Source organism: Mustelus asterias, chromosome 4, assembly GCF_964213995.1.
Source record: "Mustelus asterias chromosome 4, sMusAst1.hap1.1, whole genome shotgun sequence".
Lineage (NCBI taxonomy): Eukaryota > Metazoa > Chordata > Chondrichthyes > Carcharhiniformes > Triakidae > Mustelus > Mustelus asterias.
The window spans coordinates 22,655,933-22,678,422 of record NC_135804.1 but is presented as its reverse complement, the minus strand read 5'-3'; the positions used below and the strand labels follow the sequence as shown (position 1 = coordinate 22,678,422).

Sequence of the window (22,490 nt, the reverse complement as noted above, 5' to 3'; positions counted from 1 at the left end):
CAAGGCACTTAAAGCTTAAAATAAAGCAAAAGAGAAACAACCTCTAAACGCAAAGCAATCATCAACATATCACGTCAGGAGGAGCAAAGAGGTGGACGTGTCCCTCGATCCTTGGCCATATTTCATCGGTGGTCCTGTATATTTGTCTATGTTTGGGGGAGGGGGGGGGGGGGGGTGGGGGGCAACCCCTGAAATCTTTTTGTATTCTGGGGAAACCTTGTGTTGAAATGCCTACTGGGACCCTCACACCCTCCTAAACTGAGTTAAAACAGAGCTACTTACTCTATGAAAACCTGAGATTGCTGCCAAAAGGAGTTTTATTAAAAAGAGAGAGAAAACAAAGTAACGTGCTAACAAGTCAACAAATGCAGAGATGAGCAGATTCTCTGGGATCGGGGTGGGGTCACAATTGGAAAGAATTGATGGTCAAGTTAAGAAGTGCTTATAAGTGATGTTTTCCACTGATTTCTTTTTGCTTTGGACAGAGTGCTGTAAAAAAACACTCTCTCAAACATTCTATTCCTTTGCGATTGGTAGGCTTTTAAAATCCACACATGTTGTCATCTGACCTTTCTCATCTGACTCTGTACAGCCATAGTGGTGCCTTGCACGAGGAGTTTTTAATCTAGCTTTCCTTATAATAGAGATCTCCTGCTACCAGGTCACAATGCTTGATAAGGCTGGTTAAAGTAAATAAGGAAACGACCGGATCAATTTGGTTAAAGTAAAAGATTTCATAAAACTGATGATTTTGCCGAAGATTCGACAAAGAGGAACTTTTCCCCTGCATATTAATGAGCACTGAGGTTTTCCACCTAACTTCTGTCAGCAGAATATACCATGACATCACAATCTGGTGGCTAAAACTCCTATCAATCTCCCCATATCGGTAGATCAATACAATCTCAAACCACTTGCCTTTTTCACTGTGTAAATGAAATTGATAAATTTAATTTCATGAACTAGATGTTGAAGGAATGTTTTACTTGTTAAATGGGGGTTGTTCGGAATCTGGCTTTTCCCTTTAAGGTAGCTCGTGGAACCAAAACAGTCCTGTGACAGTGACTGCACTCGCAAAACAATGTCCACACAGTCACCATGTTGTGTTCAGTTTTAACTGCCACTTGTCATTTCAAGGTAACCATTTGCCACCTGGCTACTGGATTTTTTATCCATTATCCTCTAATGAGAACAAAAATGCAAATGAAAGAGAAAAAAAAACTGGACCTATTTAGATAAAGACAATTGTGGTCTCAAGACCTGGGGCAATCACAACCATTATTCAGTTACAGACACAGTGATGTGTAACAGACATTTACAAAGACAGGGCTGTGATGCTGTCCAGCTGGGGCCAATCCTGCTGAGAGATTGTGGGGGGTTGGGTAGGGGGCTGTTAGTAAAATTCATGAAGGGTGAAGCTGTGCTCAAAGGCCTGCGATTTTCTCACACTTTCCCTTTAATTCCCAGCAATTGGATAGATAGCCAGACAGTATCATTACAGAGGACCAATTTGGCCAATCTTAGGTCAAGTTCAGAGATGTGAAACATAGCCAACCCACAATGACAGTCCAATCTGTGTCTGTGGTTCACTGTGATATTATTTATGGAGAGGATAAGAAAGGAGATAACTACGGACAGCACGGTGGCACAGTGATTAGAGCAGCTGCCTCACTGCACCAGGGAGCCGGGTTCAATTCCGGCTTCGGGTCACTGTCTGTGTGGAGTTTGCACACTCTTCCCGTGTGTCTGCGTGGGTTTCTTCCAGGTGCACCGGTTTCCTCCCACACTCCAAAGATATGCAGGTTGATTGGCCATGATAAATTTCCCCTTAGTGTCAGGGAGATTAGGAGGGTAAATATGTGGGGTTACGGGAATAAGGTCTGGGTGGGATCGTTGTCGTTGCAGGCACAAAGGGCCGAATGGTCTCCTTCTGGATTGTAGATTCTACGATTCTAAGTTCCTGTGCACACACTACTACATAGAGCATCTTTGTTGTCAATCTGCATAAAAGAATGTTGGAAAAGTATTAAGATTGTGGCCACTGTTTAATTTGCCAGGTAAGCGGCACGGTAGCACAGTGGTTAGCACTGCTGCTTCACAGCTCCAGGGTCCCGGGTTCGATTCCCGGCTCGGATCACTATCTGTGTGGAGTTTGCACATTCTCCTCGTGTCTGCGTGGGTTTCCTCCGGGTGCTCCGGTTTCCTCCCACAGTCCAAAGATGGGCGGGTTAGGTTGATTGGCCAGGTTAAAAATTGCCCCTTAGAGTCCTGTGATGTGTAGGTTAGTGGGAATAGCGGGTAAATATGTGGGGGTAGGGCCTGGGTGGGATTGTGGTCGGTGCAGACTCGATGGGCTGAATGGCCTCCTTCTGCACTGTAGGGTTTCTATGATTTCTATGAAAACAAGCAGCTGGAAAATCTGACAGTAAAATTGAAAATGCCCTGAATTTTCAGATTGGGAAGCCTTGTTCAGATTTTAAAAGTACAAATAAATATTTGAAATGGGTCGTACCTGCTTACAGAGGTTATGCGTGAAACGTGGCGTTCAAAAGTGGTGAACCTGAGCAGTTGGTAGGGAATTGGCAGACTGCTTTTATAAGGGATTCCATTGTCTGCACTACAGACTTCAATGGAAAAGAATATGGGTCAATGGTGTAAGGTGGGCTGTTGAGTTACGGTCAACCTGTTTTTGCATTATTGTTGTCGACCAATTTCATCTTATAATCTAATTAATTAGGTGTGTGTGTGTGTGTGTGTGTGTGTGTGTGTGTGTGTGTGTGTGTGTGTGTGTGTGTGTGTGTGTGTGTGTGTGTGTGTGTGTGTGTGTGTGAGAGAGAGAGAGAGAAAAATACTGCATCATAGGATGAAATGCAGACACCAAAAGAGAAAATGCTGGAAAATCGCAGCAGGTCTGGCAGCATCTGTAAGGAGAGAAAAGTAAGTAGTCTCACAACACCAGGTTAAAGCCCAACAGGTTTATTTGGTAGCCCGAGCTTTCGGAGCTTTGCCCCTTCATCAGGTGAGTGATGAAGGGGCTCCCTAACCAGATGAAAGGGCAGCGCCGCTCCGAAAGCTCGTGCTACCAAATAAACCTGTTGGACTTTAACCTGGTGTTGTGAGACTACTTACTGTGCCTACCCCCCAGTCCAACGCTGGCAACTCCACTTCAGGAGAGAAAGGAGGTGACGTTTCGAGTCCGGACAACCCTTTGTCAAAGCTGGTTTGACAAAGGGTCGTCTGGACTCGAAACGTCAGCTCTTTTCTCTCCTTACAGATGCTGCCAGACCTCCTGAGATTTTCCAGCATTTTCTCTTTTAGTTTCAGATTTCAGCATCCGCAGTAATTTGCTTTTATTTTAATGAAATGCAGAGCTCTGGATTCGGTTTAGAAATGTGTTGACCCGCCCGCCATTCTGTGTAACTACTTCCTGTCAATCACCACATGGCAGGGCGGATATCAAAGATGTTTCTCAACAAGATCTCATTTTCTAGAGCAGTGGAATAAATCAACTAAATCGATCGCTTTTGAAACAAAATTTTTGCAGACTCTCGACATTTACAATGACAAACTTAACAGGAGCAGTAATTTGTGGCAGATGCCAGCCAGTTCAATGAAATAAATGCGGTTCTCTTCCAGAGAAAAAGACGGGATGCATTTTCCACCCTTCCCACCAAAGCCACCAAACAGGAGCACAATCAACCCCCTGCAAGCAGCCAAACCGGGTCACGATCATATACTGCAATGACCAAAGAGGAAAGTAGTCTCTTGGCTCTATCTGTGACCAGGCAGGGTCATCTCCCCATGGTACGGGGAAATCTATTATTTAGCAGAGAATATACATTTAGGCTCTGTTGCTGTAAATGCTTTGAAAGGAAGTTCAACTTTTCTGTATTGTGATCAAAATAAGGCCTTCAAGTTCCTTGACCATGCTTTTAATGTGCCATTAAGATATAGGAAAACTGCATTGCCCTTTTCTTAAAAAAAAGGTAAGTGACAACCAGCCCGACAGCCTGTCATGTCTGCCATTTGTCATACAAATGAGTCACTGGGACAATTGTTTGCACTGACTGCTGGGATTGGCATTAATGACAGATGTGGGTTACACTGTCAAAACTGAACTGGCTATTACAACTGCACACTTCTAATGATTAATAAGGTGCATTGAAATTAAAGTCAGCACAAGCAACATTAGAAGAATGTCATTTGTCAATGACAATAAATTTTAAATTTTGGTCCAGAAAAAAATGATTGCTTGGCTCCGACAAACCATACAGTATAACTTGTTAAAATAATCAAAATAAAGGGGAGAGTGGGTGAGGAGAAAGCCAGTCAGTGCGATGCAAGGCTGCTCCTCATCTCCATGGAGTCTCAATTTGGGTAAAAATAAATCCTGACCAGTATTATATATAAAATCTGTTCCAAATTACTATCTATACACGCACACACACACGCACACGCAAAAGATGCATCTGCTCCATTTTCACTTATTGTGAAAATATTTCAATTGGAAATATAACTAGTCACCCACTTGTCAAGTCCTGAACAGTTCCAGTCAATTCCAAAATCATTTTCATAAAAATGTAAATGAGTGGTTTATAAATTCAGAATCTTTCTGTGGATATGGAGCACTGCTTCACAAATACTGAAGTTAACATGATAGTCACTTAGAAGGCTTCATTTCTGCCAACATATGCCATTTGCGATTACACTGCTCTCCAACATCACAGGACAATAATTTACTTATGGCCACCACAAAGAAATCAAACCCGCAACCCAATTAACAAAGCTAGCAAATTGGTGGAAATTTAATTGTTCATGGTTGCAAGATCCAATGAAAACAAGGAATAGTGATCTCCAACTGAACACAGACTCTCTCTTAATCACACACACACACACTTCGTATTAATCACATACATATATGCATATATGTTACACATATTTCAAAGTGGCTATCTGTCACTCAAGTGGTGGTAAATTATAATTTTTGAAGTGGCTATTTACACATTCACAGAGTAACAGCCACTCAAAGAACTCACACATGTCCCTGCACTGATGTAGCTGCAGGTCCCTGAAATGACTTCTCGCACAAAGAAGGGTCTCGACTGCTCTCTGACCTTTTCTACACAGATAATGTATTAGCAAAAAACTGACCGCAAGAGAATAAAGTCACCACCATAAATGATTCATCTGAAAATACCAGATTCAATTTGGAATGAATATCTGCTAATACTCATTATTTGGTACCGCAAATATAAAGTACGTTGGGAGAGAAGTGGACTGACTGAATCGTGCTGCCTACTGGAAATGAAAGGACCAAACAGGTAGAGAGTATCAACTCGTAAATCTTTCCCAACAAACACCAATGGCAGGTTGTAAGAATGGGACAGATTCCTGGTCAGTCGTGTGAGGAAAAGAAACTTGAGTCTCTACCAACACTATCCATAGTTCCAGGTTACAACATGCATGTTGGTTGGCTGGATGGAAAGTGTGGATCAGATCGGTGCCAACAGCATGGGGTTCGATCCCCATTTGGGCTAGGGTGGATTTGGGAGCTAGCTCCTTGACCTACTTGTGCTGGAGGTCGCGACGCTATGGGTTGGATTTGCCCTTGGACAGAGAACCCAAGAAGAAGAATCTAATAACACACATTGTCAAAAACTGGTGCACGTGGAAAAGATTCCAACAGAAAGAAAGCGTTAGAAAAACAATTCAACATTGCATTGTATTAAACATGGACTCTGAAGTCAATCCAAACAGGATGTACAATGGGGACCATGAACCAAAAGTTTATTTAAAATGCCAGTAACGTGCTGCTGGAAATTTAGGATTTGAGACCAGCATTCAGAGTTTTAGAAATAAAAATGGTCATCAGCAAGGTCAAATAACCTCTTTCAGCATTCATTCAACAGCTCCTACTTGAACAAGCAAGTTTGAAGAAAGGCTCCTGCAAGTTATATAAATGTTTCTAAGCCTTTTGTGAAATGAAATTTCTAATGTCACATCAATGGCACCTTTTGGGTGTTGAGGTACAGCGAGCAGATTGATCCAATCCAGTACCTACGCTTAAACTTGTACAGCAACTGAAAAGGCAATAAGCTGTGGACCTTGCGAGTTTTCAGAGCACCCACATAAAAATGAACTGTCCCCATTATACCTATAGTAAAGGATTAATTTTTCTGGAGCCCTGCTATTCAGGCATCTCAAACGCTCTTGCGAGAGTTCAAAGAGGAACACTGCGACTGTTTGTGATTGTTCCTTAAAGTCTCCTTTTTGTCAGGTTTGATCCGTGCTGTCTCAGCCCCCCCAGAGAGCAGGGCAATGGCCTTATCATTTGAAAATAGGTACGCATTGACACTGGCTGACAGCTGGTATTACCCTAGCTGTGTCTGGAGAAGATATGGAGAAGAAAGTGGATGGCATGGTGGCACTGATGCCTCAGAGCGCCAGGGACCCGGGTTCAATTCCAGCCTCGGGTCACTGTCTGTGTGGAGTTTGCACATTCTCCCCGTGTCTGCGTGGGTTTCCTACAGGTGCTCCGGTTTCCTCCCACAGAACAAAGATGTGCGTGTTAGGTTGATTGGCCATGATAAATTAACCTTAGTGTTAGGGGATTAGCAAGGTAAGTATGTGGGTTATGGAAATAGGGCCTGGGTGGGATTGTGGTTGGTGTAGACTCGATGGGCCAAATGGCCTCCTTCTGCCCTGCAGAGATTCTATGATTTGAGTGTATGTGCGTGTGTGTGTGTCTGTAAATAAGCTCCTTAGACGTGAAGTATTGCTTAACTTTAGGTTTATAAAATACTGTATTTAAGAAATGATCTGAAAATAAAATTGACATTGTGTCCATATCCAAAATATGATGCTGGATAAAATGTCCTTACATTGGTAATGTGGAAGGTTTGTTTTAAACCTGGTCAGAAATCCTACATGTAAAAAATACGGTCTTAAATCAAACTTTACTTTGGTGAAAAAAGAACTACTGAGGAAAAATAATGTCATCAGGCTATTAATTCATTCTGAAACAAATTGTTGTGTACTTAGCATGGGGTGTAAGAATTTTAAGTGAACTACCCGTCACAAAATCTTAACACAACTCCTTTAATGGCCATCTCATTTAGGAGCCTGATCAGATTCCCTTGCCAAAGCAAATATTTACCAAGATCTCAAATTGAGAGCTTTAATTTTATCACTATGCCAACAGTGAAGTGTAAAGCCCTCGCAGAGATCCCATTCTCAAAATGCAAATATGAGAGATTAAAACACAGTTAATATCAAATAAATAAAGACAATTTGCATATTGCATTAATTGTACTGTCGGGGTATGTTTGCAGGGATTAATCCTACCATATTTTCAACTCTTAGGCACACTATCTGGAAACAAATCTTGAAGTTTGTAATTCTTAATGTTTAATTGGCTTGTTATTGTCTTATAATTAGTTTCACGTTAATGGTGGGTCATATTTATCCACAAAAATGGCACAAAATCATGAAAATATATACCTTTGAAACTAAGTTTGTCATTTTTAATTTGCTTTCCTGGTTATGCTGTTTAATATTGGTGGAAAAGGAAAACACACCAATTTTGCTCATTTATAGACAACTAAATTCATCAATGTAACAGTCATATTAATACAGTTATGCTCATCACTTTACCAATGTATCAAGCCAATCAATTATTGAGGTGGAAGCGGATCCTTGTTCTCCCTGGAAAGACGGAGAATGAGGGGAGACCTAATGGAGGTGTACAAAATTATGAAGGGTATAGATAGGGTGAACAGTGGGAAGCTTTTTCCCAGGTCGGAGGTGACGATCACGAGGGGTCACGGGCTCAAGGTGAGAGGGGCGAGGTATAACTCAGATATCAGAGGGACGTTTTTTACACAGAGAGTGGTGGGGGCCTGGAATGCACTGCCAAGTAGGGTGGTGGAGGCAGACACGCTGGCATCGTTTAAGACTTACCTGGATAGTCACATGAGCAGTCTGGGAATGGAGGGATACAAACGAATGGTCTAGTTGGACCAATGAGCGGCACAGGCTTGGAGGGCCGAAGGGCCTGTTTCCTGTGCTGTACTGTTCTTTGTTCTTTGGATGGCATGGCAAGGTATTAAAAATGCAGCAGAAGAAAGAAGGGACCAGTATCTTGATGGCGCTGTGTAAAATGGCCCCATGACTAATACCAGTGTGATACTAAGAAAAAGACTATAATCAGGATGAGATGGCTAATGCTCTCCACATCAACCTTGGCAGATACCATAATTTGCCTCTCTATTTACGGGAATGGAAAGCAAGGGGAGGGGTGGGGCAATGAGGTGGAGGTGAAGAGTTGGGGTGGAGCCAAGCCACAGTTCTTGCTCCTCTCCCGTCACGGAGTCAGTGAAGCATTGCTGGATTTATTTTATGCTGCAGTTAAACAAGGTAGGGAAACGAGTCCGTTTCGCTGACTTCTATGGGTGGAATTTGCGGCCCTGTCGCAGTGAGGGACAGGAGCGTAAAATGAGCCAGTCAAAAGTCCATCGACCTTGGCGGGACGGTAAAATCCCACTGGCGTAAAATTTCTCCCCGTGGGCGGGATTTTCCTGACACACCCTCCCCACTCCATGGCGTATTTTCCAGTAAGAGTTTTAACAACACCAGGTTGAAGTCCAACAGGTTTATTTGGTAGGTTTATTTTCCAGTGGCAGAGGCTGGTGGCGGGATCATCCGATCCCGCCAATGTCTGTGGGGATTTGCTTGCTCCGAACCCTCTGCTGCCAGGGAACACACTGTGGTGGGGGATGGGGGTGGGGGGACTGGAAGATGCCACCAGCAGGAAGGGCCAGAAAATGTGGGTCCAAGTCTCTGCTAAGGACAATCTGTAACAGGTCACTGACAAAGTGAGTGATAGTGCCTAGGTTGGAGCGGTGGGGAGGAGGGAATCACAATTAACAGAGAGAGAAGTTGCCCCTGTAATTAACAAGCTGATACCTAAATAACAGGGAAGTGCAGCTTTGATACTTAATATTTTTGAGGATGCATTTCTGTTTGTGGTCGTTAATTAAAGAGAATAAAAAGCGGCATCCTGTTTTTTGTTAAAAGAATTTCACCTCCAGGCTGACTTGGCTGTAAATTCTTTTCCGACTCGCTGGGAAAAAGCAAACATCTTCTCCTTTTCAAATAGCTCAAAGCAGATTGAGGAAATGTAACCAACCACCACTCTGGAGGACATTATTTTTCTGAAAAGAAGATTTAATTCTTCCTGTGGCCGAGATTGTGATAAAGCAAAACGACACTGCGGCTCATTCCGAGAACATGCCAGCACCAGTATCGCGATGTGGAATACTTGCTTATTCATATATTCAGAGGAAAAAACTGGCTACTGGGAAATGCCATGTGGATACTTTTGTATGCATTGGGGCACATCTTATCGAAAGTGTGATAAACCTGGCGGAATTCTGTGTAAACCTTCGCGAGTGTGTGATTGACCATATATTGTGGTGTTCTCGGAAAAGCTGATAGCACAACCTTGCCTTCAAAAAGCCACATATTTGTAAACACATTTACCACTGTCAGCAAGCTTCTCTGTATTGTACAAATGTTCCTGAGTACTGAGGAGAATTGCCCCAAGGATTACTACGACAGTAATCAAATGGGTATTTGTATCCTACTAGGTCTGAAATTGATCAGAACGATCAATCGCAGATCAGTTCTACAAGGCCTCATTAGCTTTGTGCAAACATAGTTAACAAGTGCTTTTCAGCCAGTTCCACAGCCCAGACGGAAATCATTCAATTGAGTTGACTTTCCCAATATTGAAGAGGAGTTACACCGCGCTGGCAGGGAGACAGTTTAAAAATAGGGAATTAAACGTAACTGTTCCCAATTTCTGCTAACAATTATCAGCCCTGTCAGATTATTTTGATACATTTAGACAAAGAGTGTGCGTTAAATCAGTGCATTGTACTGCATTTCTCAGGTACTGGATTATCTGAACTAATTCAGAATTAACACATAACGAACGGGGTGCCCAACTGAAGAATTTCGCAACAACATGAACGTAAAATACAGCGGTTGTTGGAAATCAGAAATTGAAACAGAAAATGCTGGATAAACTCAGCAGGTTGGGCAGAATCAGTGCAGAGAGAAACTGAGTTAATGGGGGCGATTTTCCCACCTCGCCGTATCTGGTGCAGATCGTGCCAATCTGGGAAAATAGTGCGTGGGGCTAAAAAATTTAAAAAACGCCTGTCACGATACAGTTTACAATTGTCCTGGTCCCTTTCAAACAGCGTGAACCGGATTGGGGGCGAGGCCAATTGTCATGAGATTGACTGGATTTCAATCGCATTAGCGAGTTTGGCATGCCATCGTTCCTCCCTTCCAGAGTGTTCCCACCTCTCCTGCGGAAGGTCATGCTGATGCAAATCAGTCCTGGTCTCTACTAGCAGAAGCCTATGCGATGCTTATGCTGGTGGGTGTGGGGGGATCGGAAGCCATTAAAGTCCCTGGTGGTCGAGGGCATGGCCGGGCAGTGCCCATCAGGCAGTGCCCACCAGGCAGGGGCAGTGCCAAGTGCAGGGGGGTTTAGACAGGGGCAGTGCCAAGTGCAGGGGGGTTTAGGCAGGGACAGTGCCAAGTGCAGGAGGGTTTGTGAAGATCCCGGGTGGTCAAGGGCATGATGGCCAGGCAGTGCCCACCAGACAGGGGCAGTGCCAAGTGCAGGGGAGTTGTGTAGGGGTGGATCATGAAGGGGATCATGATGGAGGGGGTGGGGGGGTGCATGTTGAGGGCTATAAATCATCACCTGGGTACACTGTGCAATAAACTGCGTGTTATTTGGCACTCCATCAATGAATTCTCTATTAACTGGAATTTCTGATTTTCCCTGATATGAATCATTACGTTACTGACCAGAATCAATCACAAAGTTATCAGGAACCTGTACCTTTATGCTGCATTATCTTATACTTTATGTCTTAATTCGCTCTTGAAGATTAGAAGCAAAAAAAATTGGTCTTTACTTCCTGGTTACTTGCATATTAGTTCACGCTGCAGGCATAGCGCTGTGTTCCAATGGTAAATGGAACTCTCCCGTTAACGGCCATTTTTGATGAGCTGGCACCTTTCATCATGTATGCCAAATAGCGAAGATTCCACAATATTTAGGAACTTCTCACTTTCAAATTGGCCTGTGCCTCATATTTTCACATATGCAGCCTATGTTATGATGACACGTGTTCTTGTGGACAATTAAAAGCCAAAGCCCATGTCTTGAATCTTGCCTGCAAACTAAACTGCCTGGTGGTGCATGGGCTGGTGACTACGCTGCTCTACCATGGCTGAAATTATATATTGAGCCTGCAAACAATGAAATAATAATTTAAACTAGAGAGCCTCAGTTTCTCCTTTCTATCCCAATTGGTCAATGAACCCTGTGGCCCTTATTCTACACTGGCCCCATGGCATATTTGGTTCCTTTTGTACTGTGCGTTCAGCTTTGGCCACCAATTCTTAAGATACAGGCAAACCAGGCGACTAACTTGGTGTAACCACTTCTGACTTACACCCGACTGATCTAGCAATACAAATCACTATTTATTACTGCTCCACAGCGATGCAACATATTAAGTGGCATACCTACTAACAGATACCTTTCCACTTCCTCATTTGCTATTTGTACACCATCCACAATGTATTTAAACACCCACTTTCTTTCCAATGTCTTGCACTTGTCGTTAATGAATTTCATCTGCCACTGATTTGCCCATTTGCAGATTTTATCGAATGATCATTGTAGTTTCCTCTCGGCTCCACAAACATGACTGCCCTCCAGCTTAGTAACACATACACATTTGACCAATTTGCATTGGGTTTCCAAATCCAATATAGATGAGCAGCAGCAGGCACAGTCCATTCGAACAAGGCCCTAGTGTCTGCAGACCTTCAGGTAATTCCTTACCAAGTTCAACACTTAACCTTGAATTCCCACAGTTTTCCCTTTTAGTAGCAGCATCTTGTCGGCAAATTTACTGAATGGGCTGAGCAGCTGTTCCTTCACCTTTGGGACTTATGGTCCCTCTATTTGCTGACTGGGGGAGGATCATTTGTGAAGTGATTCCAACAGCATTGTGCGAACCAGTCAGTCAGTCAGTGTTGCTAGTCCGCAATTAAGATGAGGAGGAAATTAAAATGATTGCATCTTTGTCAACAGGGCTAAAATTAATCTTGATGATAATTAAAACTAGTAAGATTAAAAATAAAACTAAACAAATGCCTTCATGACAGCAAATATCTACCCCTCCTCACCAACTGCACAACATGAGCTTGTTGGTGTGGAGAACAGAAAGATACAGTGACTGCAGTCAGGGCTGCTCTTCTGAAATTGGGTTTCGGGCATTTCTGGGGGGTTGGTGAGACAGTAACAGTAGGTTACACTCGATCTGGGAAGGCCTGGTACAGATACTGGATACAAAAGGTGGAAAAAAAAAATCACTAATTCATGTCCAGTGTTATCAGACAATGATTCAGTACAAATTCTACTAATTATACCAATAAGATCATTCTTATCTTTTACTTTTAAAGATGGTGCAGTCAAAGTATTCACCAGGTTTTCCAGCTTACTTGCAGTCATCTGGGGCGGTGAGGATTTTCCTTGGTGCAATGGCCAATGGTTCAACATTTATAAAACTGACATTCTTTCTGATGTTTAAGGAGATTGTTTTCGCCTGGGGCTGGATTTTCCTGTGGGAAAGACCCACAAATTCCGGGTACTAGCCGACATGCCGGCCTCCCACTTTGATCCTTTGGAGGCATTAGCCTATGTGGAAGCAGTAGCGTGGGGTTGGAATGGTGCTGACGGCCTCCTGCCCAATCCTGCTGTCAGGTTGGGGATCCACACATGCCAACACCAGGACTCGGAGGTGAAAGACTGGCAGCCATACTTCCAGAGGTGGGAGCTGCCAATGCAGGAAGGGAAAGGAGAGAGCGCTTCAAGGTGGAGGCGCTCTCTGAAGACCTTTTACAAATGTTTAAATATGAAGAAGGCCATTGTTGCCAGGCCGTCATTGTGGGGGCCAACCTCGCCATTGGACTCCACGGTTGCTATGTGCATGTTTGAGGATGGGGTGGAGGTGGGTGATATCCCTAGTTGGATGGAGTACCAGCTGCCTCTGGTCTGTTGCCGGGAGGCTGCCCCCATCCCTCAGCCATGTTCTGGCCTCAGCAAAGAGCCTGTGTGCCAAGGCGACAGGAGGCCATCAGCACCATTCCAACCCCATGCTACTGCCTCCACAAAAAGTTCTCCAAAGACAGGATCAGAGTGGGAGGCCAGCATGTCGGCTAGTACCCGGAATTTGCGGGCCTTCCTGCTTCCAGTCCCACCTTAGTATTCAAATAAAAATTGTTCTCTTTAAAATAACATGCTCAAAAATAGAATGGGAAAACCAGTGCACGAGCTGCATGTTCTTAAACCTCATGGAAGCTACAGTCCCGTGAACTGTGACTTAACCCACTTCTAGAACCAATGATTCGATGGCAAGGAAAAAGAGGTGGGCTTGACGTTTTCACGACTATGACAATGCCCTAGTCAGTTAAAGGATATTTGAGATGTTTTTATACCATGACTAAGAGTTTGAGACTCACCCCTACTGAGAACAACACTGTCTAGTTGATCCTAATTTTAGGATTCCTTTCCCCAGCTCACTTTCTCTCCTCCTCAAAGGTGGCGTCATTTCTCCAGTGCCAGGCACCTGTCGTTATTTCTCCACTGATCATCTTTCATGTGCGCGCATGAAGCTTCAACAACAAATGGCAGCAGACTAGTCGACCAGGAGGCCCGTCGAGCTTTCCGTTCTGGGGTTTTGAGATTCTTGTCGACATGAGAGCAAAGTGGCGGAAGAAGCATGTGCACAGGCTGAAGCGTAAAAGGTGACAGATGAGGCAGAGGTCCGGGGTGAACTACTGCTGCAGATGCAGCACTGATCAGGCTTTGTTAAATCTTGCATGGCAAATGGACTCTGACGCTTCTGTTTATACATCTTTTCCTAAGACCATTGATTTAAAGGCACCTGGGATGCTGGTCATGAAAAGATCTTGTACGTTGATCTGTTGTGGTACTGTGCGTATGTACAGTAGTTGCAAAATAAAAAAGGAGGGCCACCAAAAATGCAATCAATCCTGTCCAGACCTGATACTCTTGCACATGTATTTCCAGCAGAAGTCACCAGATAACAGCTATTAGCAAGGACGAAAGCCGGCCAGTGTAGGATAGAACTGGAGCCAATCTTTTACACATTTTCAGAAGCTATTATTGACAGAGATACCCATTACAAATGTGCACCTCCGCAGTTTGTCTGTTCCTGTGTATAGGATCACAAATGAATCCCCCTTTAATGCCCCCCAGAGTTAAACTCATACAATTATTAGGTTTGTGTTCCCCCACCCTCAGATCATTGAGACCAATCTACAGCTGTCCCAGCTGAAATCAGCAAAACCAATGAAGACCAAGGATAGAACCTGGCATCTTCCTGGTCTATACAAAGCAGGACAAAGTAGCCCGCTTGATTGGCACCACACCCACAAACACCCATTCCCTCCACCACTGACACTTAGTAGCAGCACTGTGTACTATCTACAAGATGCACTGCAGCAATTCACCAAAGATCCTTAGACAGCACCTTCCAAACCCACGACCATTTTCATCTAGAAGGACAAGGGCAGCAGATATATGGGAACACCACCACCTGCAAGTTCCCCTCCAAGCCACTCACTGTCCTGATTTGGAAATACGTCAGCTGTTCCTTCGCAGTCGCTGGGTCAAAATCCTGGAATTCCCTCCCTAACGGCATTGTGGGTCAACCCACAGCACATGGACTGCAGCGATTCAAAAGGCAGTTCACCACCACCTTCTCAAGGGCAACTAGGGATGGGCAATAAATGCTGCCCGTGTCCCACAAATTAATTAAAAAATTCTGCTGTTCACTTGTGTTAAACAACTGTACCCTTGGGAGAGCTCCAAGACCCAATATGGCTCCATGATGATCTCCGGTGCCTCAATAGAGATTCTCCCCATGAGTGTTTGGTCACATTTTAGAAGAATATTAAAGTTTCAAAACCCTTGGAGAATTTTTAAACCTTTCAATAATAGCGGCTGTGCAATAATGACATGGAAACCTTGCTACTATTTTAGGGGAAGCACGAATGTGTTTAAAATGTAACAAGTTAATACCACATTAAAATAGTAGCGAAAGGAATTTCCTATCAATACACAGTTCAACTCCTTTCTGAAATGTCGTGTTGAAAAGAAACAAAAATAAAAACAAAGGTCTGTTATGGCAGAAAATAAACATTTTCTTTACTTAAAACTAGAAAGTTAATTGGACTAAGCAGCAGCACTCCGAAGTACAATGTTTAAAAAGGATAGCATGCTACCGACTGCTGCGTGTCGTCTGAAACATATTTGCCCTAGAGCTGGATGTGATTAATAGATCAAAATATGCTAAAAGGAAAAGAAATATATGCAGAGAACACCTGTAGGCATGCATTAAAATAACCCAAAAACAAATAAAGTTACTTATCCTCAACCCAACAATTGTTGCCAGGCATGGTTATTTGGATGAACACATAATGACATAGGAACTCGACCAAGAGCCCCAGGGCTTCACTGCATGTACAATAACCACAAACCTTTTGAGTGACTCATGTATTTACAAACCAAGACATGTTGAAATCAAAGGAAATACCACACAACATAATTTGCATCAACATGTTCGAGCCATTACAATTAGGAGCCAGGCCACAACAGGTGGAGCCATGCATCTTTCCAACTTGCGCACTGCAACGCTGCAACAGTTAGATCACTTTGAACCGCTTCCGTTATTGTGAAATAATTAAAGGGTAGCCCGTTATGAGAGCTCATTGATGGAGCAGAGATGCTTCAATTAGTTTTTTACTCGTTAGGAAACAAACAGAAAAGCACAGGAGCAAAGGTGCACTCCCAGCATAGCGAGCGGCCGCGGAAATGCTTCATCAACTTTTAAAATCTTCTCCCCGCATTCCACCCTCGAGGGACGATACATTTCACACTTTAAGGAAGCAACTGAAAAGTATGTATTTCCATTGGTTTCCCAGTGCAATAACTGATGGTTTCACCCTTCTGCTGGTTAATCCGTATTTGCAAGTATGTGTGTCATCAAAAATATTACAACAACAGTGGCGGGTATCAGAAGAATTGATGGGCTGGATCTGTTGTGAGCTGTTCGCACATTGCCAGTTAACCTGGGGCAATGACCAATCAAGGGAGTTGACATAGTAGCTTCAGCAACACCAGCTTGCATTTATAGAGCCCACCAACAGTAGCCAATCATCCCCAGGCACTTCAGGGAGCGTGATGAAGCAAAAACTGACAGTGAACTGGAAAGGAAAGGTTGCTGCAGGTGCCCAAAAATTCGGTCATAGAATCCGACAGTGCAGAAGGAGGCCATTCAGCCCATCGAGTCTGCACCAATCACAATCCCATTCGGGCCCTATCCCCATAACCCCATGCATTTACTCTAGCTAGTCCCCCTGACACTAAGGGGCAACTTTAGCATGGCCAATTCACCTAACCCACACATCTTTGGACTGTGGGAGGAAACCGGAGCACCCGGAGTAAACCCATGCAGACACGGGGAGAATGTGCAGACTCCACACAGACAGTGACCCAATCTGAGAATCGAACCCAGGTCCCTGGTGCTGTGAGGCGGCAGTGCTAACCACTGTGCCACTGTGCGACCGGCCAACACACTAAGTTTTAAAGAATATCTTTGAAAGAGGGAGGTTTCCAATTTACAATGTACCTGAATGTTTAAAATTCTTTTTGGCTGTCAGCTGTCTTTTGTTTGGCCACAGAGCAGTTTATTTCTGATCGCTGTCACAGATTTGATGTGTTGGTATGACACGTTCTTTCTGTGGTTGAAATTGGTGCTTTGGACAGAGGAATTACCATCATATGATGTTGGTCTGAAGTGTATTGAAGTCAAACGATCCAAATTTTCAGCATTGCAGTTAGTTTCGCAACAGACTGTCAGAAAACAAATTAGCTTGCCGATATAACGTAGCCATGGACACAAAACACTTTGCTAGATGTAAACTGGTACTAGATTAATACGAGCAATTCTGGGATCACAGCCCTGGGACTGCAGGATGCCAGCAGCTGTAAGCCAGAGGTGCTGTTTGCTGAGTTTTGCAACATCACCGAGACTCCCAACTGTACTATAGAACTGCAAATTTTCAGCCAGAATTACAGACTACAGCAGGGAGCCAAGAGTGGATACTGTAAAAATCACATGGAAAATCTTAAACCAGACATTTATTGGAAGGAACTTGCGGCAACTTAAACAGAAAACAATCATTTCAATAACTTCATCCTAATAGGGCAATTATTGCAGCCAAATTTTCCAGTGAATTAGATACCTATGCTGCCAGCGCCTTTGTTAATTTCTAATATCGCATCTACAAAATGCGCTGCTGGATCAGACTTTTGCTGTAGGGTTATGGTATTATCAGTCTCTCAGTTGCCCTATTTGTAAGTTTACATCGCACTCTGTTAGGACAGATAGACAAACACACAAACGTGGGTTGCCCAGCCTGTTTGCCCAATGTCATTGCTGTCAGTTTGGCCACAAGAATAGGGAAATGCCCACGTTTAGCCCTGAATTTCTTGCCAAAGTGGGCAATGAGTGGACAGCGCAAATGTTGCAGCAAATTCCGGCGAGGAGCAGACGCAAGGTTCAACACAAATATCCAATAGTTGTTCTCCGAGTTAGCTTCACAAAAGCAGCATCTGGTGGACGGCCTCATGGTTCCACTGAGCAAGCTGAAGTGGTAGAAGTGCAAACGATACAAACAAAACTTGCCACAGAAAGTGAAGTCTTGTCACTTCAAGTACGAGTCCCATTTTAATGACTTGCTAATTACTGCTAATTAAGCTCAGTGTTGGAAAACGTGAACTCTCATTCCTTCGAGTTCTAATTGATGGAGATTTCATAAATGTCAAATTTTCATTCTTTTCCTAAACAAAATTACTTCTTCTTTCTGCCTCTTTTGATGCCTCTTTCCTGATTCAACACTGAATTCACCCACTCTAATTCATATTTCCTTCTCAGTTATGATCTGGTGCCTGATTCTCCAGCCTCCCAGCTGCGTGCTTCCCATGCTTCCAGCAACAGGATTCTCTGGTCCCAGCGATGTCAATGGGAATTCCCACTGACCTTATCCCATGCCGGCGGGAAACCCGCGGCTGGGGATGCACTGCCAGTGGGACCGGACAATCCTGCCAGCCCGAATGGCCAGAGAATTCTGGCCCTGATGTTTTTCCCCAATCCTTCAATTTGATTTGCTAAGGAGACACACAATCACTGACCCTGTTCATTCAGAACCAGTGGCACAGTGGTTAGTACTGCTGCCTCACAGTGCCAGGGACCCAGATTCAATTCCCAGTTTGGGTCACTGTCTGTGTAGAGTTTGCACGTTCTCCCCGTGTCCGCGTGGGTTTCCTCCGGGCGCTCCGGTTTCCTCCCACAGTCTGAAAGACATGCTGGTTAGGTGCATTGACCATGCTAAATTCCCCCTCAGCGTACCCGAACAGGCATCGGAGTGTGGCGACTAGGGGATTTTCACAATAACTTCATTGCAGTGTTAATGTAAGCCTACTTGTGACATTAATAAATAAACTTAAACTTTAAGAACCTAGATACCCTGTTTTCCTTGCTGTGCAATCACTAGTTCACACGTTCACAAACTTATGCAAAATGTTTTAAAACTTAGATGTGTAAGGAGATTTCTAACTAATGATGGATGCAATTAGCTGCCCTGCGACAGAAAATTCAGGTTAATTTGTGCTATTAGACCACTGGATCCTACGCAAGAATATAGAAATCTACTAACTACTCGATATCAAACTTCCTTGAACTACAGGCTGAATTAGTTGATCTCGAGGCTAATGTAACAATGCAATAGTAAAGTTGCCCTTAGCACCATGAGAATAATGAAGATGATGTGCATGTGGGGGATGGGGGCACAATATGTCTATCCAGCGACTGATGCTGGAAAATGCATGGTTTGTGAATGTCAGCCGATGGCAGATCAGGTCCCATTGTCGTGATGCAACCCCCAGTGTGTCACTGCCTTCCAAATGGAAGAACATTGCAAGTTCTCGGAGAATGGCCAGCTCTCGCGGAACTGTACCCCTAGGAGAGAGGAGAGGAAACAAAAGCAAGAAACAAAGACGGGGATTTGTCAAAACAAAATTTCCTTCCACCTTATCTCCCTCTCTCGCCCATTCAGCGCTCCAAATGGACAGAATCAGGCCAGACCTTATTTATTATTACTTACTGGTTTTATGCAGTGTTTACAGTACCCCAGTTAATGTTAAATACAGCAACTGCTGCCAAAGGTGCCAGTGGAGGCTGAGCTTGTAGCACAGCAGGCTGTGTGTATGTCCCAAACTTCCTAACTGCTGCTTCATTACTTGGAACACATTAAACAACTGTGCATTGGGAGTAGAAAATGAGACTGTTAAACCAAGCTGATATAATTCTCATCAACAAAGGAAAAGAGCACGGATCAATTAAGCCTCCATGGTGCAGCAATGAAGCATAGCTGAGGCTGTGAGACTTAAAGGAATTGACTGTGGAAGACATTCTTGGACTGCAAGTCCAGGGGAACGAGCTTTAAATGCAAGCCAAACATCTGTGTGTGTGTGTAAGTGGTAGAAGGCGGGGGCGGGTGTGTATGGGGTGGTAGCGCGGGGTGGGGGAGAGCAGGGGGATGGAGGAAGAGAAGATTTGGAAAAATGGATCTCTTTGATGGCTTCAAGGCCCAAGATGAAGGACTTCTGACAGCCTTTACTGTGAAGCCAAGTGAATATGAGATCAGAAAACAAGGATGGTGTTGTAAAAGAAATAGTGGTTTCCACAATATCCATATTGGCTATACATACTCTTGCTGTATTAACTAAATTCAGTCAATATTATACACACCATTGCTACACAAATTGCAACAGCTCACCTTGAGATTTTCCAATTAATAAAAGTAAGCCAGTGCCTGGGCACAGAATGTACTGCTGTACAGTCTATGTGAACAGGCAGTTAATCAAATGACTAATAGATCACCTTGAGTAAATGTGTTCAATAAAATGCTACTCACAGTATATAATAATGCACTCCTGAAAGTAAAGTGAGTGTATCAGGGACACATCTGGAAATATTTCACAGCAGAAATGCTGATTTCCTGTGTGTGGACCTCTTGAGTAAATACCTTCAATAAAACATTAGCCCCGTGTTCATCATAACAATAGCTCCCTGTAGTCTCTGCAGTTCACCAGCAATTCTTCCGGGTTAGAAGAAAATGTTTCTGCTGTAATTTTCTTCTGCGTAATTATAGAGCAGTTGCTCATAACACCCATAAATATAAATATAGCAAGTGTGTTTTTCAAACAGCACCGTGCCTGCAGGAATGTGAACTGTCTTCTGAGCTTCTGTGCATGGACTCCTCTGCAATGTAGCACAGGCACATTAGTCTGCATGACCTGTTTCCTTTACAACACCCCCACAACACCCCCTGATCCCTGCACAATTTCTGCAGATAGCTCAGGTCTCCTCTCTGAAAAGAAAATATTTTTTAATACTCTGAGCAGAGAAATTTTCTTTTAAGTTTATTTATTGGTGTCACAAGTAGGCTTACATTAGCAACTGCAATGAAGTTACTGTGAAAATCCCCAAGGCGCCACACTCCAGCACCTGTTCAGGTACACTGAGTGAGAATTTAGCATGGCCAATGCACATCTTTGGACTGTGGGAGCAAACCGGAGCACCCGGAAAAAACCCAAGTGGACACGGGGAAAATGTGCGGATTCCGCACAGACAGTGACCCAAGCCGGGAATTGAACACAGGTCCCTGGCGCTGTGAGGCAGCAGTGCTAACCACTGTGCCGCCGGGCCGCCTTTAGTTTTTCTTTTCTTACTAGGTTCCCACCCCCCACCCCATCCCAACATTCCTTCTGAAGGTGTTCCAGTAGATTTTCACCTTGCTGCCCAGGTGTAAAAATGTGTTTACAGATCAGCCGCCCGTTATAGAAATCGACTGGTTTCCGGTTCCATCACCCGACTGACGCAGCCAGCTTCACAGTCAGACAGCAAGTTGCAAGTCTATCTCAAGGACCCCTTGTTGGGTTATGGTTTTACAAAGGGGCTGGCGTCTGCATCCCAGAGAATCTCAATCCTCACCTGTAACCATGATTACTGAAGCTATGTACTTGCTGCAAACGTCACTGAGCAACTTTCAGGTGAGGAGACCTGTTTGATTTCCCCCTCGCTAGTCCTGGAGCACTGAAGCTAATAGCACTGGTCCTAGTACCACCCCAGCTGAGATAAGCTAATTCAGCGCAAAGCAGAGACCCTCCATGTTTGTGTGACTCACCTACTTACCGGATAAACTCATTTGGTTTTTGTGGTGTTCCGTGATCACACTTCCTTTTAACTTCCACAAATTGGAAAAAAATTCTCATTTAGGGCCCCCTTAAAAGGGGTGGTGAGATTAATGGACAGATTTCTAAACTGTTGTGGTGATTTTCCATCCTCACCTTGCTTGGCACCGATTCCGGAAAGTTGCGTGCAGGCCTAAAATTGGGTTTTGCGCCTGGTGCCAAATGGTTTGCAATCGCTCCGGTCCCTTTCTACGGGTGTAAACCAGGTCACATTCAGGAAGGGCATGAAGCCAATTAGCATATTTAGAGTAGCTCTGAAGTCATTGAGGCCCCTGGGTTTTCGGGGACATGGCTGGGCAGTGCCCACCTGGCAGTGCCCACCTGGCATCCTGGCAGTGCCAGGGCAGTGCCAAGGGGGTGGGGCCTGGGTGGGGGTGGGGGTGGGGCCAGAGTTGGCGGCCATGCAGGGAGGATCGTGAAACGGGGCTCATGAAAAGGGAGGGTCATATCGGGAAGTCATGGACGGGGGCGCTGGATATCAGGTTGATGAAGGGGACCCATTGGGATGGTCCCATTGCCCTGTTGCCGGCGATCCGTGTCAGGGATGGGGTGAGGAAACATGCCGCCGATGAGGGGGGTATCCCGATGTCCGTGGGGGCCTTGCGAAACGGTGCCTATTTGCATTGCATGTTTAGGCCCCGCCCCTCACAGAACCGGCGCGCAACTCACCACTCTCGCAAAAAATGACTAAGTGTCAGACAATTGTGGACCAGATCGCACTGATCACTCCGGGTTTCTCACCGTTATGCCATGTTTTGGGAAAATCGTGACCTTTATGGCTTCATCTTTCTGTAAGGCAGACCGCTGAAGATATCCACATTATTCAAAAATACACACTTAAGGCTTGAATCTGATTCTGGCACTGTGCGGGTAAATGAAATTCCGTTCATACTTCTTCATGCTTATTCTTTTATGTTGTGTTTGACAGAGAATTTAGTTCAGTGGCGGGCAACCTGTGGCCTGGGGGCCACATCCGACCTATCAGGGTTCT

At 44.3% G+C, this 22,490-nt stretch overlaps 1 protein-coding gene across 1 annotated transcript in view; it reads right to left on the bottom strand.

The window, feature by feature from the left end:
- Window positions 1–22,490, bottom strand: part of zfhx3b (zinc finger homeobox 3b) — a 327,286-nt gene that overhangs the window by 240,997 nt on the left and 63,799 nt on the right. The gene's annotated exons all lie outside the window — the stretch shown is intronic.